We start from the raw sequence: 15,644 nt of genomic DNA, 5'->3' as shown, positions 1-15,644 counted from the left end.
AGTAACTCTGTGCAGAGAGAAACAAACAGCTCTAAGCATCAAAAAGAAAACAATCAGAAGGTCACTTTGGGTCTTTCCCTAATGTAAAAAGAAATTGCTTTTGACTTTTTCTTATAAAGAAAGAGGAGAAAAATACTTCCTTTTTCTAAAATGGTTCATATAAATGTTTCTCACATTTAAGAAGTTCGCCGACTTTTCTTAAAACCATCCCCAGACTTCTGAGACGCTTTGAAGGGAAACGTGGCCTTAGGAGGTGATGTGCCCCTATGGCCATTGTCGTTGGGTGAAGAGATAGCCACAAAAATAACACAAATCATTTGCTTTTTAATGGGGCAGACAAAATGAAGTTTGGAACTCTTTGGCACACCCTCTGAGGATGTATCTGTGAGCCTCAGGTTGAGAATAACTGGTTCAGATGAATTCCTTCTGCAATGTGGGCCACTCACATCAGGAGTTTTCAAACTGTTCTCCTGACATGTTGAGTTGCTACAGGCATTCTGGAAACCAGGAGATCTACTTTATCAAATAATGAAAATTTGAACTGCCCAAGGGAAGTACTCATCACTTTCATGTGTTTTAGATAGAAGAGTTAAAACCAAGTCCTTCTGCTTACTGTGTTTGAAAAATCTAAGTTTTCAATAAACTCAGGGGGTCTTCTAAACACGGCCAGGGTCCAGAAATACAAAAAGTGCTCTTTAAAGTGAAGAGCCATTAAATAAGTTCAGAAAATTTCATGTTAAAGGTGTACAGACTATTAACTTAAGAAATTACAAAGACGTGTGTGTGTGTGTGTGAGAGAGAGAGAGAGAGAGAGAGAGAGAGAGAGAGAGAGAGAAAGGGAGAGAGGGAAAATTTATAAATAATGACAGAGAGAGATAGGAAGGGAGAGAGGGAAAATTTATAGATAATGAGAGAGAAAGAGAATGAGAGAGAGAATGTGTGCAGGGGGACACTGAGACCAAAGGCATCAAATCCTACTGAAGCTGGGGTTATGTGCTGGGAATCCATCCATTCCTCCATCCTCCAGCCCTGATATACTCTCTCTCTCTCTCTCTCTCTCTCTCTCTCTCTCTCTCTCTCCCTCTCTCTCTCCCTCCTCCCCTCCTTCCCTCCCTCTCTCTCTCTTTCTCTCCCCCTCACTCTGTGTATGGGTGGGGGGCATGTGTGTTAGAAAGTCCTTCCACCATTGATCTTCTCCCCTACCCCTACTTTGAGAATTTCTTTTTGTTGATTTGTATGCCGAAATTCTAGTCATAGAAACAGTATTCCAATGTTTTAGTCAAATTTATGGTTATAGAGCTACTTCTGTTTGTTTCTTTGGTAAAAGACCTTAGATTGTAGATCATTGTTTCTTTGCAATAACACATACAGTTTATGGATCATTGCAAGAAAGGGTGAGAATATGAAGTGTCAAACCTACAGTACCAGCTGTATTTCTTTAGATATTGAGTTCTCTGGATAATGAGCTCCAAGACATCTCTCTAGCCCTGCTTCTTTGTCTAATAAACTATGAACACTGAAGTTGTCATGATAAATGCAAACACTTGCAAACATTTATTTTGACATGAAGTTATAATATTGAATTATATTTACATAATTCCTTCAATGAATAGGATAAAACCAAAGGAAACTGCTCATGTCAAAAAAATCATAATTAATAACAAAATTTTATTAAAACAGTGAATACCTATGTTTAATGACTGATCAGTAAGCATGCAAACCCTGCAAGTAAGAGAGGGAGAGAACCCATTGGCAAATGAGAACAGCTGATCAATTTGTTCAGAGTGAGCATGAATATAGAGATTGCTTACCTACAGCTGAGATGGAGACAGAAAAGATCCTCTTAGGTCATGATCATCCTGGGCTATCATTGGCCTTTATTCATATAGAAAGCATCTCCCATGATTGATTCAGAAATCTGAAGTTAACTGTGTCCTGTTTTTTATCCCCTAATGTTATTGAAAACAGAAAACACTGGAGTTTCAGCATTTTGGAAACTAAGGTAATCGATGTTTTAGTTAGGGTTAAGACAGACAAGTAACCAACTCAACAAATTTGACCTTCTTTATTTTCTATTTGAGATAATCTATTCCAGCATTCCCCCTTCCTAGATGTCCTATGAATTCACACATATACAGCTATAAGTACATATATCCACAGATGATAACCAGCTATTTGCAAAAACTTAAATCAAGTTCTAAGAACACTGTATCTGTGATGATTATTGCCTAGCTATTTATATCACGGGGTTTATAAAAGGTTCTACTAAGTAATGAAATATTAGATGGCCTGTCTGATTCAAACATCCAAACTTTGAAAGAAGTGTATTCATTAGTATATATAAAGCTTTTTCCTCAAGAGCACAGCTGCACAATTTTATTCCATTGAAACCTCCTCCCACTTGCCAAAATATTTAGACGCACAGACATATAGATGGAGAATCATAATGGGGAAGGAGAAAATACACAATGTGTAAAGGGTAAATTCTAGTTGCTATAACCTATTTGGGGGATTTTTATCCCTGTGAATCTAATGTCTCTGAGGTGTCATGTGACAGATGCAGTAGCTAGAGTATCCAGAGGTGATTCATAGAGCAGTATGAATGTTTTATGCCCCACCTTCCTTGAACTGCTCTCCAGCTTTGTGAATAGAAATACTTCATTTAATACATCCCGCTTCCATGTTAGTGGAAGATCACAGTTTCCTCACAATTTTATCATTCTCAGCCAGCAGAGGGGCACTATCGGCTGTGTCACAGGAAACAAGATTCTCATCAAAGGTCACTGGTATCAATAGCACTTACTTAGCAGGTGCACAGACAACTGCTTTGATTGAATGACTTTGAGCCATTCTTGCTGCTTTTCTTGCTGTTGCTCTTTTGGCAGGGGTGGAAGAAGCATCCGTGCTGTCATAAACAGACTCCTTCGGTAAGCTGATTTGTGGAGTTCCGATGCAAAGCTCAGACCAGCTCCCGTTGCTCACGCTTTTGGCTCCTGCCACGGCAGAATTTCCTCTGTTATCTATGACTTAGTGTGACTATGACTCCAGCCTCATTACCATTCCACTGGGCACACTTGCAAAGCACACCTCTCTTGTGTAATTGAAGTAATTATCTTAATCAAGAAATGCTGATCATGCCATTTGGTCAACCTTGCTATTTGAAACCTCATTCTCTGTTTCTTTATCCCGAGTAAGTATTTGTTATTCCACTTATCATATAAATGCGTACAACAGAAAATTAATCTCTTTGTAGGTGCTACTGTTGTCCCCAACGTTTTTAAGTAGTTTAACGTTCTTATACTCGTCAATGTTGTAGGCATTACCTTACTGAACCAAAGATTCTATGTCATTTTTTCACAAGTGAAAATGTGTAAATGTAAAACCAAACAAAAGAGAAGTGTCACATCAAGAGCAACATAGAAGTTCTCTACTGAAGTTGTCAGGGCTACACTTCTAAGTCATTTCAGTTTTTAGTAAAGAATTATCGTCTTACCTGTCTGGAAGCTCTTTAAATTTCCATTTCCTTTAAGTATCTGGTTTCCTTTCGGTGGCCTTAATAAATAGCAATACAACACTGTTTGACCATTTAGCTCAGGTTTCTTATAAATTAACTTCTACATCTTAAATTAGCCCACTTCTATTAATCTGCATATCATCAAGAGACTGTGGTCTACTGGTAAGTTTCCAGTGGTGTCTTTCTCCTTTGGCAGCTACATGACATCTCCTTGACTTTGCCTACTCTGTGTGTGTGTATGTGTGTATATATATATCTTCCAGATTGGCTCTATTCTTCTGTCATAGGCCAAAACAGCTTTATCCATTAACCAATAAGAGCTACACATATACAGAAGGACATCCCATATCAGAAACTATATTAATTTCAATACTGTTTGGTCAATGGCTCAGGCATATTTCTAGCTAGCTCTTACATCTTGAATTAACCCATTTCTATTAATCTGCGCATCATCCTCCTGGTAAGTTTCTGGCATCTATCTTTTTTGGCAGCAACATGGTGTCTCTTTGACACCATCTAATCTCTGTCTACACATTTATCTCTTTTAGCCTGGCTATATTCTGCCCTGCTATGGGTCAATGCAGGCTCTTTATTGACCGATGGTAATAAAACATATTTATAGCATATAGAGGGGAATCCCACATCATCTTTCCTTTTCTGTCTAAATAAAAAGGAAGGTTTTTACTTTAGCATAGTAAAATTACATATAATAAAACAGGTATCAAGCAAGAATTACAGTTACAATATTTTTTGCGATTCTAAAGTTTTATATCTAGTTTATCTTTTATCATACTAAGGAAAGCTATAATTTTAACTATCTAGTCTTCAACTCCATCAAAAACCCCAAAAAGATAATAAATATAATATTACCTAAGTAAACAGGAAGTATATTGCAACATCCAAAACTCTAGAATTGACAGAAATATTCCACTGTCTGGATGGTCACCCAAAGTTCTTCTGTAATGTTAGGGCAACCACCTCTAGCCTATAGGCCCATAGTATCTGGTAGACTTTTCCATGAAGCAGGAAATTTGAAAGGCTGTTTTGCCTATATTTGCAATTTGTCAGTCACTTTCTTCAACATTCTGCAGAATGTTCGGCAGACTCTTTCATGAAGCAGGAACTCTGAAAATTGTTTCACCTTCTTAGGGCAAATCCAGCAGTTATTTTTCTGTGGGTCCTGCATGCCAAGTTCATACAGCATATCATCAAGCCGTCCAGTAAAGAGCAGTTTCTTGTCCAAATGGCTAGCACACTCTATAAGGAGCTTTCTCTATGCCCATTTTTCTCTTGAAGTAATTGGTGCTGCCAGAAGCAGTCATGCTCATTGTCAAGAAAATTCTAAGTTCTTAAAACATTTTAAATGCCATATTCTGTAGATCTTTGTATGATATAAAGATTATCTAACTGGAATATATCTCTGTATATTTAGAAAACCTAACTAACATGACTACAAGTTTAAGTTTGACTATTATATATGACTCTATTGATTTGCAATTTTTAATTATATACTACATTTATATATATATATATATATAGTGGCAAATTGACCTTAAATTTACATAAATAGACCAAATTCTATACCAATGCAAAGTATTTGTTTCTATATCATATCTCCCTTTAAATGCAAACCAATCTTTATAAGCAATCATTTTGGAAATTTGGATTCAGTTTTCTCCACACTGCTTCCTCCTGTTTTGGGAGGTGAAGTGTTTTGAGGGTTCACAAAGACATTTTGGGGGATCTGGTTCCTTTACATGCAAAGGAAAGATGGTGCTTCCTGTGGTTTCCACATGACATTCTTAATTCATTTTCAATTACATTATTACCAACTATTTAAGCAACGTGGAGAAGTAGACTAAGAAACACTGCCTTCCCCTGTTACTCAGAAGGAAACACTACCAATGCGCTCTCATGTTTCCCAGAATTCTGTTACCTGAGTAACTGGAAGAGAAGAAAATTGGAATCCTGGAATATCAAGTAAGTGTTTATTCACCAAGGAAAATTTAAAGGGAGTTTTCCAAATAAAATAATAATGCTAAGGTCACTTGTTTTTGTTTGAAGGCATCAATGTTCCTCCAAGATTTCTCCATTCAGCCACATAGCCATGTGCAGTCCTAAGGCACCACTCTGAATGTGTGTCTGTAGGGAATATTGCATTGCAGATCATCAGCCTGTTTGTTAGGTAGGGAATATTTCATTGCAGATCATCAGCCTGTTTGTTAGTACTACTGCATGAAGCACACGCAGTGCTTAAAAACTGCAAGTTGATGTTCATCTCCTGTCATTAAGTAGCTGGGTTATTTTTTTAAGTACTTAATTTGATTTTATTTCTTGGTTGAATTTCATCTTCAAATAACATTCTTTATTTTTCCCAAAAGGGATTATTTGGTGTCGCTTTGGTCCTTTTGAACTTGAAGGAACCGTCATCGGATTATAAAATTCCTGAGACACCCTTTCCTTCAGATCTTCATTGACATTGATCTACTGTCGGCGGGAATTTAGCCTCTTTGTGGAGGTGCCTTGGCTGAGAAAATGTTGGGCTGTTTAGGTGGATTTGTTTCTCTACTTAATTGCTTATAGTTCAGCCTGGTAATTAATTGACTTCACCAGAATTGACTTCACTAGCTCCCCCCCCCCCCCCACCTTTTCCTTTGCTGAAAAGCAAGCTCTCTGGGGATCTAGAAAGCCACACTGTGAATTCAGAAGGTGTCTCTTCTGGGAAAGCTGAACATATAAACCCCAGACACCCCGGGACTCCGTGTGTTGGAACTCATCTGGAGTCTGCCACTGCAATCTTCACAGACGACAGTTTATTTCACTTAATTGTATAGCACATCCTCAAATCTGCCCCCATATCCCCTTGATCTAATCAACTTTATTGAAAAATACCTTTCACCTCTATAATGGTATTAGTTTTCCTTGTTAATCTCTTCTAACTTTCCCTGAGTCTACTTTTCTCTTACTGTGACAGAATTTGCCTTAATGAAATGAGCTACTTTAGTTTATCGTTTTTCTCCCGAGTTTTGGTTTGTTTGTTTGTTTTAGGTCTCTTTCTGCATTGCCAGGACACCCCTTGAGCTCTGGGAACAAAGCAGTTCTCCTGGGCCAGCCACCCTAGTAGTTGGGTCTCTAGGCATGTACCATCATACCACCTGATGTTTTTTAAAGATGTGTTGTGATCCCATTGTGACACCTAGAAAGAAATATTGACCTATTCTGTCACACTGAAAGTCCTTATACGTGCCTTCACAAGCAAGTGTCATCCCTACTTCAAGGCCCTGGCAACCACAGGGCTTCTGCTGTATCAGTGAAGTGCCACCCACATGAAATACAGAATATTGTCTTGAATCTTGCTGGTTAGCACAGGGCATGGGCATTGATATTGTATTGGCTTTTGTATTAGCATTCAGTTTTTCCTTAATATACCAGGGAATGATGCAACAGTTATCTGTAGATCTCTGTTTTATTTATATATTTATTGAGTGACAGGGTCTTGCTCCTTCATTCATGATGCCTTTAAGCTTTTTATCCTCCAGGGTAGCAGGATTACAGTGCTACCAAGCCCAGCTTAGCGGTGATGTTAAAAAAAAAAAATCAGAAGCTTTCAAGTTTGGTGATGTCTGTCGATTTCCTCTGTTTATTTATCATATATTTACTGCAGGATCTAGAAAGTGTTTGTTTCCTCAAGATCGGAAGTAGCTTCTCCTGTGCTATCTTTCAAAAGTTTTTATACTCTTCATCTCAATATTGGATACTACAAATTAAAATATGAAAAAGATGTAACTTAACTTAAAACTTAAAAGAGGTTAGTTTTCTTTACTGAAATATAAATTCATCATTATTTCTGGTTCCTCTGTTGAAATAACGTTCTCCACCTCCACTCCAGCAAACAACTCCTTTCACAATCACTGAGGTACTCATTTGTTGCTCTGCGTCTCTCACACTTTTGCTCGTTTGTTTTCCCACACATATCGCCCTCTGACTTCACCATAGTGAGACAAGTAAAATCTTACAGGACATGTAAGTACTCTAGCGTGCTCCCTTTGACAATCATCTAGCCAGCTTATATCATGTGTGCATTCCTAACACATTGTTTAAGATTACTGTGTCCATTTCTAAAGAAAAAGTCCTCCTACTGCTATGCTTGGATGGAGCCAGTCTGTGGGTCAGGATGGGAAAACCAAACTTCTTACTGACCCGGAGCCTCTCTGCTGTCAACATGGCAGAAGACAAGGCACAAAACGTACAATACACACGTGGAAGGGCACAGAACATGGCACACAGCACAACATGGCACAGAACATACAACACAGTACACAGCAGAACGTAAGACACAGCAGAGAGCACACAACACAGCACACAATGTGGCAAAGAACATAGGGCGGAACAAAAAACACAGGGCACCCAGCATGACAGGGAGTACAACATATATCGTGACACACAGCATGATACACAGTGTCGCACAGAACAAAAAACCACGACACGCTCATGGCACATAGCACTGCACATGATATGAAAACCCCTGCTTGGCACTCTCTTCCTTGACCCCTTCCCTGGTTTTGCACGTCTAGGTCCTACACATATTCTATTGACAGATTTCTATTTCAGTGTTTCACTTTTATGTTATCTTGATACTTTAAATTTTTAGATTTTAAACTTTTGACTGCTGCTCTTCAAAATTCCGTTATATTTTACATATTCAGCTTGCGTTCAGAACTTCTTGCCAACTTCTCTTATTAGAGTCACTGGCTAGATTATTTTTAGATTATTTGACATTTTCTACTTATACAATAAAGTCATCTGTCAATACAGTTTTAATCGTATGTTTTGCCACCTCTACTAAGAACCGATTTAACAAAACAAACAACTTTAACACTGTGAAACCCGCAGATGAAGAAAACATATGTTAAAAATCGGCTTTTGTTCCTTGTTTGTTTTATTTTTATTTCGTGTGTGCATGCCTAAGAATGTGTGCCACTGCTCGCATGGAGGTCAGAGGACAACCTGCTAGAACTGTTTCTCCTCTTCCAATTCATGGGTCCTGGGTCTTGAACCAAGGTCATCTGATTTGGCAGCAGTGACTTTACCCTCTGAGCCATCTTGCTGGCCCCCAAGAACTCTTTTACAAATCGGATGCAGTAAAGAGTTGCAATTGCAGTTACTAATTGTAGCGTGTCTTGTGTCTTGAAGGTGAATGTCCCAAGCAGCCAGTGCAATTCTTTCTTTCATCTAGAGTAAAGTGTGCTATGTATGCAGAAACTGCTTAGGGCCTGCTCACATCCTATAGCCTGAGATAATGTCAGCACTAAACCTTTATGTTTAATTTATTGGACAAACATAATTGGATCAATGGTCTGCATCCTGTCTGTTTGAAAACTGCTTTATTCATTTGTGTCTAGTTTTGTTTTCAGAAGATGCTAATTCCTCATCCGCAGTTACTGAATGTGTTTTCCTACTCTGCCCCAAATGTCATATATGTACCAAATTTGTCTTATGAAATTATAATAGTGTAGGTAGGATTAAGGTTTAGATGAATCTTTGAAGATTTACAGAGGCAGGAAAATACAGATGTTTCTTTGATTTCTTCTCTCTGGACTAAATTGGAGACTTTGGTGATGATTTATGTTTAAAGATTCACTCACCCAAGCAAAGCCTTCTCTCTTCATTTGAAAAACATTTGCAAGTCTTGTCTGACAGTCAACGACCAAGTGGTAACTTGAATGATAGCAAATTCTTCCGTTTTAAAGGGAGGTGGGAAATTGCTAATTTTTATTGGTTCTAGACTTTCACATTGATAGCAGTTATAGCATATGGATATTCAGTGGATGTTAAAGCATTATTTTCTGTGTGGTACCTGTTTGGAGACCAATGCCAAATATTTGTATTGAGTTCCACATGGAATTTTCAAAACTGCATCACATAAATAGGATTTATCGTAAGTTACAGAGTTCGACTCTCCAGTAAAATTCTGAAATGTAATAAGAAAGTCATTCTTGAATATTCATAATCATTTGCATCCTATTTCTCCAATATTGCTAGGAGCGGAGAGAACCCGAGTCTGGGCTGGCTTGGGATGAGTTAGTATTTTCAGAGAAGAAAAGTGGAAAAATAAATGCTGCTTGGTTATTTCTGTTTCTGAAGCTGTCTGAAAACATTTTTATGTATTTAATGAATATAGCACACATAATACTGACTGCACCTCGGAGATGTGCCTGAAAGAATAAATGAGTTTTGTTGATATATTAGTTAATCCAAATGCTTCTATTAAAAAAATGCACTTTAATGACAATTATGTGACTGGTGTTATTCTTCTACAATTGGAAATGTAATTGAGACAAATCACTACAAACAGACTTACAGTGAAAATGTCAACTCAGCATTATACACTGTTATTTATTTTTCTGTACAGCCAAAATCTTTTGTTAAGTGGAATCATCTGTATTGCAAGAGTGGGGTGATGGGCAGAGATGGGAGGAGAGTCATGATTTCTGAGAAAAATCAACTGCCGACTCAACATCAATCATCAAATTTCATGTTTTAAAATTTCCTGAAGAAATAAGTGTTGTTAAATATGCCCTAAGAAAAATATCTGTTACATGATATGAACGGCAAGACGTAACGTCGCAAGGTGAACCACGATAATACGAAATTACCCCAAGAGGTTCCAGTTAGCCTCCCGCACGCAGAAGTCTGCTTGCCAACTGCCCTTGCTCTCCCCACTGGTTTAGTTAGGGGTCGTCCTTCTTGAAGCTTCTTTTTTCATCATCAGATCCCAACCTTAGAGTTTTTGGTAACTACTTTCCTTCAGGCTGTCTTTGTTGCTGTCAAGTTAGGATTTCCAGGGAATTCTTCTTCTTTGAAATGCATATTCCAGGCTAGAAATGCTGGCATATGTACACTGTGGAGTAATTGCGGAGGCCAAATGTTTAATTACACATGACAGCTGGAGCTGTAGGAGTCCGAGGCTTGCTTGAAAACAGCTTATGCCCTACGTAGCCTTAAGAGAAGGAACATAATTTTATACACATATGCACATACACACACATACACACACACTTACTTAGTTCCGTATAGTATCCACAAGGTCTTTATTTTTCCTAAACCATTATTAGATGCAGAATGCGTAACAGTTCAACTATTCTCACTGGAATATATTGAAGCAAATGCTGCATTTATGAAGTTTAACAGAAAGGGCCTACCAAAAAATAATGCAGCAGAAGAAAATCAACGTTTGCTTCAGCAAATGGTATGTATGTCTATATATAAAGCAAAGGTATAATTTCCAGGGTCCTGACACCAAATTGCTATTAACAAATATTAAAAAGGATCAAGGAGAAAGTCCAAAAGCTCCTATTTCTCTTATCTGTGGCCATGAAAATGCAATCGCCTATTAGTAGTTTATAAACACCGTCCCTGTGTATTTTTTTTTGCAGCAGAAATATAATCATAGAGTTTAGGTTAAGATTCATTTTAGCTAAATTTTATATTAGGTGCATTCACATGGAAGATGTTCCCCCATTGCAATCTTTGAAGAATCAACATATGATCGTGAAACACTGAGATAATTATGTAGTTTTGATAGTGACAATCTTAAAAACTTTCACCTGCTAGGGCAGTTATATGGATTTTAGAGACTTACCTCATCCTTCTGCCAATCTCCCTTACACTATGGGTTTGGCCCTGTTTCACAGATGAACAAATGCAAGCCCCGAAAGGCTATGAGTTACTGAGCTAAGGTGACCGCAAGAGACATGGATGGCTTCTCAGAAGCCAGAGTTCTCTGTGTGTCCAAGCTGTGCTGCTTTCAGTATTTGCTTCTGCACATTTGTTAATGCAGTAGAATATTATGCATGTACGTGCTGTGACAACCAATTTATCATTGTCTCAAACAGTAGTGTCGAACTGTATCTGAATAGTTTTAACATCCAGTTCCCAAACAATGAACCTATTACGGTTACTTTAATGTTGGGTCCATAGATGCTGAAAAAGGAGAGTAGATGCAGGTGGTTCTCACTAGCGTGGGAGTCAGAGCAGTGGATCATTTGCGTAAGTCAAGCAGAAAGATTCTTTCAACTCAGATATGGCTTAAATTATCTATGGCTAGAAAACAAAAATAAAACACATGTGGGCTAGAGTATTAACCAATAGTGCCAAGTATATTTGATGTACTCGAATCTGTTTTCACTCCCTTTAGTAGGATATATATATATATATATATATGTAGGATATATGTATATATGCATATATATATACACATATATGTATTGGAATCTTCTAGCGGTTTTGCAAGAACCCAAATGTCTATAGATTCTCCGTTGTTGCTGCACTTCAAACTCCACTTTGGTGGCCACCACGAGTGCTATTACTCTGTGTTCAGTACGCTCTGCTTCTTTAACTGTGATGTATCAAGTACGGCTTTCTTTTTACTTGGTATACCATCAAATGCCTGATTTTCATAGAATATATTTTTATCATATCCTTTTCCTTTCCCTAATTTCTTCTATATCCTTACAAGTTTTTCAGATAACTTCATGGTTTTTTTTTTTCAAAGAGAAAAAAAAAGGAAGTGAAAATCAGAGCAAACAACAAAACCAATGAAACAAAAATGAGAAAACAAAATGAAAAGCACATGAAAAATTTGGGCATCATTTTACATTGACCAATTTCTTTCGATCGTGAGTCCTGCCCTGGAATGTAGTTGATTTGTATACCCAGTGACACTCCATTGGGAAAAGGAAATGATTTTCTCTCGGCCAGCAGGTAACAGTTGCATGTAACTTCTTGCTTAGAGGTGGGGTTTTGTGTCCACTTCTCCTTCTCAGTGCTGGGAATTTGGCTGCTTTAACCCATGCATGTTTTGTGGATACTGTGGTCGTCTCCATGAGTTCACAGGTGTATTCACTGCTCCTGGTGTGTTGGGAAGATGCTGTGTCCCTGGAGCAGTCCATCACCCATGTCTGTTACATTCTTTCTGTCTCCTCTTTTCCAAAGATCTCTGTGCCTTTAGGGAAATAGATTTAGATGGACATCACATTTAGGACTGAGACTTCCAAAATCTCAGATTCTCTGCACATTTTCCAGTTGTGCAGATAATTAACATGTAGTGCAGGAAGCAGCGTCTCTGATGAAGGCTGAGTGATGCTTTGATTTATGGGCATAACAATATGTTATTAGGAATCTATTTATTACTATGTTCATTTAGCAGAATAAAGTGGTAGGTTTTCCCTTAGGGCCTGTGCCATATCTATTCTCAGGTTTTTGGAAACTTAGCAATATTAAGTTTTGAGAAAACAAGGAAACAACATTCTTGTTCATTTGGGGGGAGTGCATATTCAATTCAACCTATACCAGAAGGACGTGGATTTGGCCAGTGGGAACCCATGGGCAATAGCTCTGGGTAGCACAGGAAAGAAACTTTCTGTAGTCACTTTGTAATTGAATAAAAGGAAATGATGCCCTGGCACTGGCTGCAACATACTTGGCACTCACTGTTTGGCACCAACAGAGAGCTCACCTACAAAATGGAGCATCTATTTAATTTTAAAACAGTAGGACAACTATGACATTTATTTTCTTGCCAATTCTAAAATATAAAAATGTAAAATCACTTCGAATAGTTGTATATAATTTTTAAATGCATCCAATTTATGTAATTGTATTGGGACCACCTGGTGCTTTAATGTTTATGATTAATTTATCTTCTTTTTTCAAGTGGAATTTTTTCTTAAGATATTTAAGAATCTATCAAAGATAGGCCTTTGCTTTATTTTGATATTAGATTTCAGAAATAATTAACAGAAAATTAATACTGGCTTAAAATGGCATAAAGTTATCATACCTTTCAGGGGATGTCACAATTGGTTTTTTTGTCCATTAAGATCCATTTCTTGTAGCTCCCTCTGTGTTGCCCCAGTGTACCTTAGTAAGGCGTGTCAAATAGTATCGAAAATAAGAGAATTAAAAAGTGTTTCATGGAATAACCCTTGCTGAATGAAATTTAAGTTTAGGAGTGCTTCATTAGCAGGATCTTATCATCATCAAGATGGAAGAAACTGTCTTTCTGCTTGTCCAGAATTGAGGTCAAACCATCACCACCAAATCTAATTTGGTTTAGTTCATGATACTACAACAGCCCAGCAGAGTGTCCCTAACTAGTCCAGGGCTGGGAAACAAACCAAGTGATGAAGAAAGGAAGCCACAAAGAACCATTCTCAGGACTTGAGCTACACTTTCCAAATAAAAGTGACCTGCAATGGCAAGTTGAGTGTTTGGTAGTTCATTTTTGAAAGACATTTGGGTATACCTCACTGATCCTAGTCATTTAAATCAATATCGTCTTCCTTCCTATTTTTTGTTATGAGCATTTTCCATAGATCTAAATAAACAAACAGGTATCAGACAGAACAGTATAGAGGATCTCACCCACCAAGCTCTCCATTGGATTGTGTCTGTATATCTACAGCTCAGTGTTTTCTCATATCATAAATGTCTCATGATACATAACTGTACTTATTGGTAAAACTCGAACACTGAATGGGACTCCTGTACTTTTCGTTAGTGTTTCAAGTGCTTCAGCATGTAAGCATAAAACCGATTTCAATTTGCATTGGAACTTGTAAAAACAAAGTGGATCTTAATGCACTTTTAAGCAAAAGCTTAAAATTCAGGCACTAAAGTTTAATATGCACTATTACTATTTGAGAACAATTTAATGTGTCTTCATCAAATTTACATAGTAAAAAAAATACAGTCACATAATAGACAATTTACTTGAAGATGATTATAATTCTCTCCTTAAAATAGAACAAAGATCATGCAATGTTAGTGTTGGTTTTCAATCAAGTGGAAAGAATTTGCCAGAAAAATTGTATTTACTGACCTCTTTTCCTGTTTTCCGTGCTTCCTTGAAAATAATTTGAGGGCATAGTGTTACCTACGGGGAGATGAGCTTCACATAGTCACAGTCTCTAGTAATGTGACTGAACTAGCATTATGCAAAGGGTTTGGAACTCAGAAAAAGTGAGCTGTAACTTTTGGTGTCTTAAAGCTTTCCTGATTTACAATAACTAATGCTTGCCTACAATAACCAAGGAAATATTTAACTAGCATTGCACATGAGAGTTAGGATGGTGGAAGTGAGGGGTAAAGGCATTAATGTCTCTCTCAATCTAAGATTCAATCATTGCATGATAGAAACCATCATTCCATGAGTCATTAGAAACTACAGAGTTTCTATGTACTCAAACAAAACAGTGATTTTAAGAAACTTCTGAGAGATATTAAAATATGAAAAAGGACATGCTTTAGAAATTAGGATTAGTGACTGGAGAAATTTCGATGGTTCAGTTTTTAAGAGGACCCAAATTCAATTCCCAGCTCCCATATAGTGACTCATAAATATCTCTGACTCAAGTTCCAGGCATTCTGACTCCCTCTTCTGGCCCTTGAACATTCCATGGCCATGGTGCAGACATACACGCAGGCAAATTACTCTCTCTCTCTCTCTCTCTCTCACACACACACACACACATAAAATAAAAATAAGTTTAAAAGGAAAGGAATCAGAATCCAAAATTAAAACTAGAAAAGAGTATACATTTCGTCAATGTAATTTAAATAAATATTTAAAAGTCATGTGCTATTTTCTTAATAAGAGCCACAGTAATTATTCCAACTCATTCTAACATGGTTGAAGTTCAGTCTCAACCATGTTCACACAGTTCTTCCAGGTTTGCTTTAGCACTGTGATTATCTCCACCTTAATTTCATTTATCATTTTCTCCCCTGAGGTTAAGATTCCCCTTGAATTTAATTTGCACCGAGGCATGGTAGTGCCTGTCTTTAATCCCAGCTTCCATTCAGACCAAGAATGGAGGACTGCAAACTCAAGGCCAATCGGAGTCGTGAATAGAATCTTAGGCTCCCTGAGAAGTCAACCAATCAAAGGCCGTGTCTCGAAATAAAATTTAAAACAGAAAAATGAAAAGTTAGGTATAAGGCTCAGTGGTAGAAGGTTTACATACCAAGGTCTTAAGTTATGTCATAAAAACACTGTTGCTTTTTCAGAAAAGCAGATATATTTGGGTATGTATGTACACAAGCTTCAAGGCATCAAGATGATTTTTAA

The sequence above is a fragment of the Microtus oregoni genome, unplaced genomic scaffold, assembly GCF_018167655.1.
Source record: "Microtus oregoni isolate MIOR12 unplaced genomic scaffold, Mior012 000007F_ref0000211, whole genome shotgun sequence".
Classification (NCBI taxonomy): Eukaryota; Metazoa; Chordata; class Mammalia; order Rodentia; family Cricetidae; genus Microtus; species Microtus oregoni.
This window is presented reverse-complemented; position numbering follows the sequence as displayed.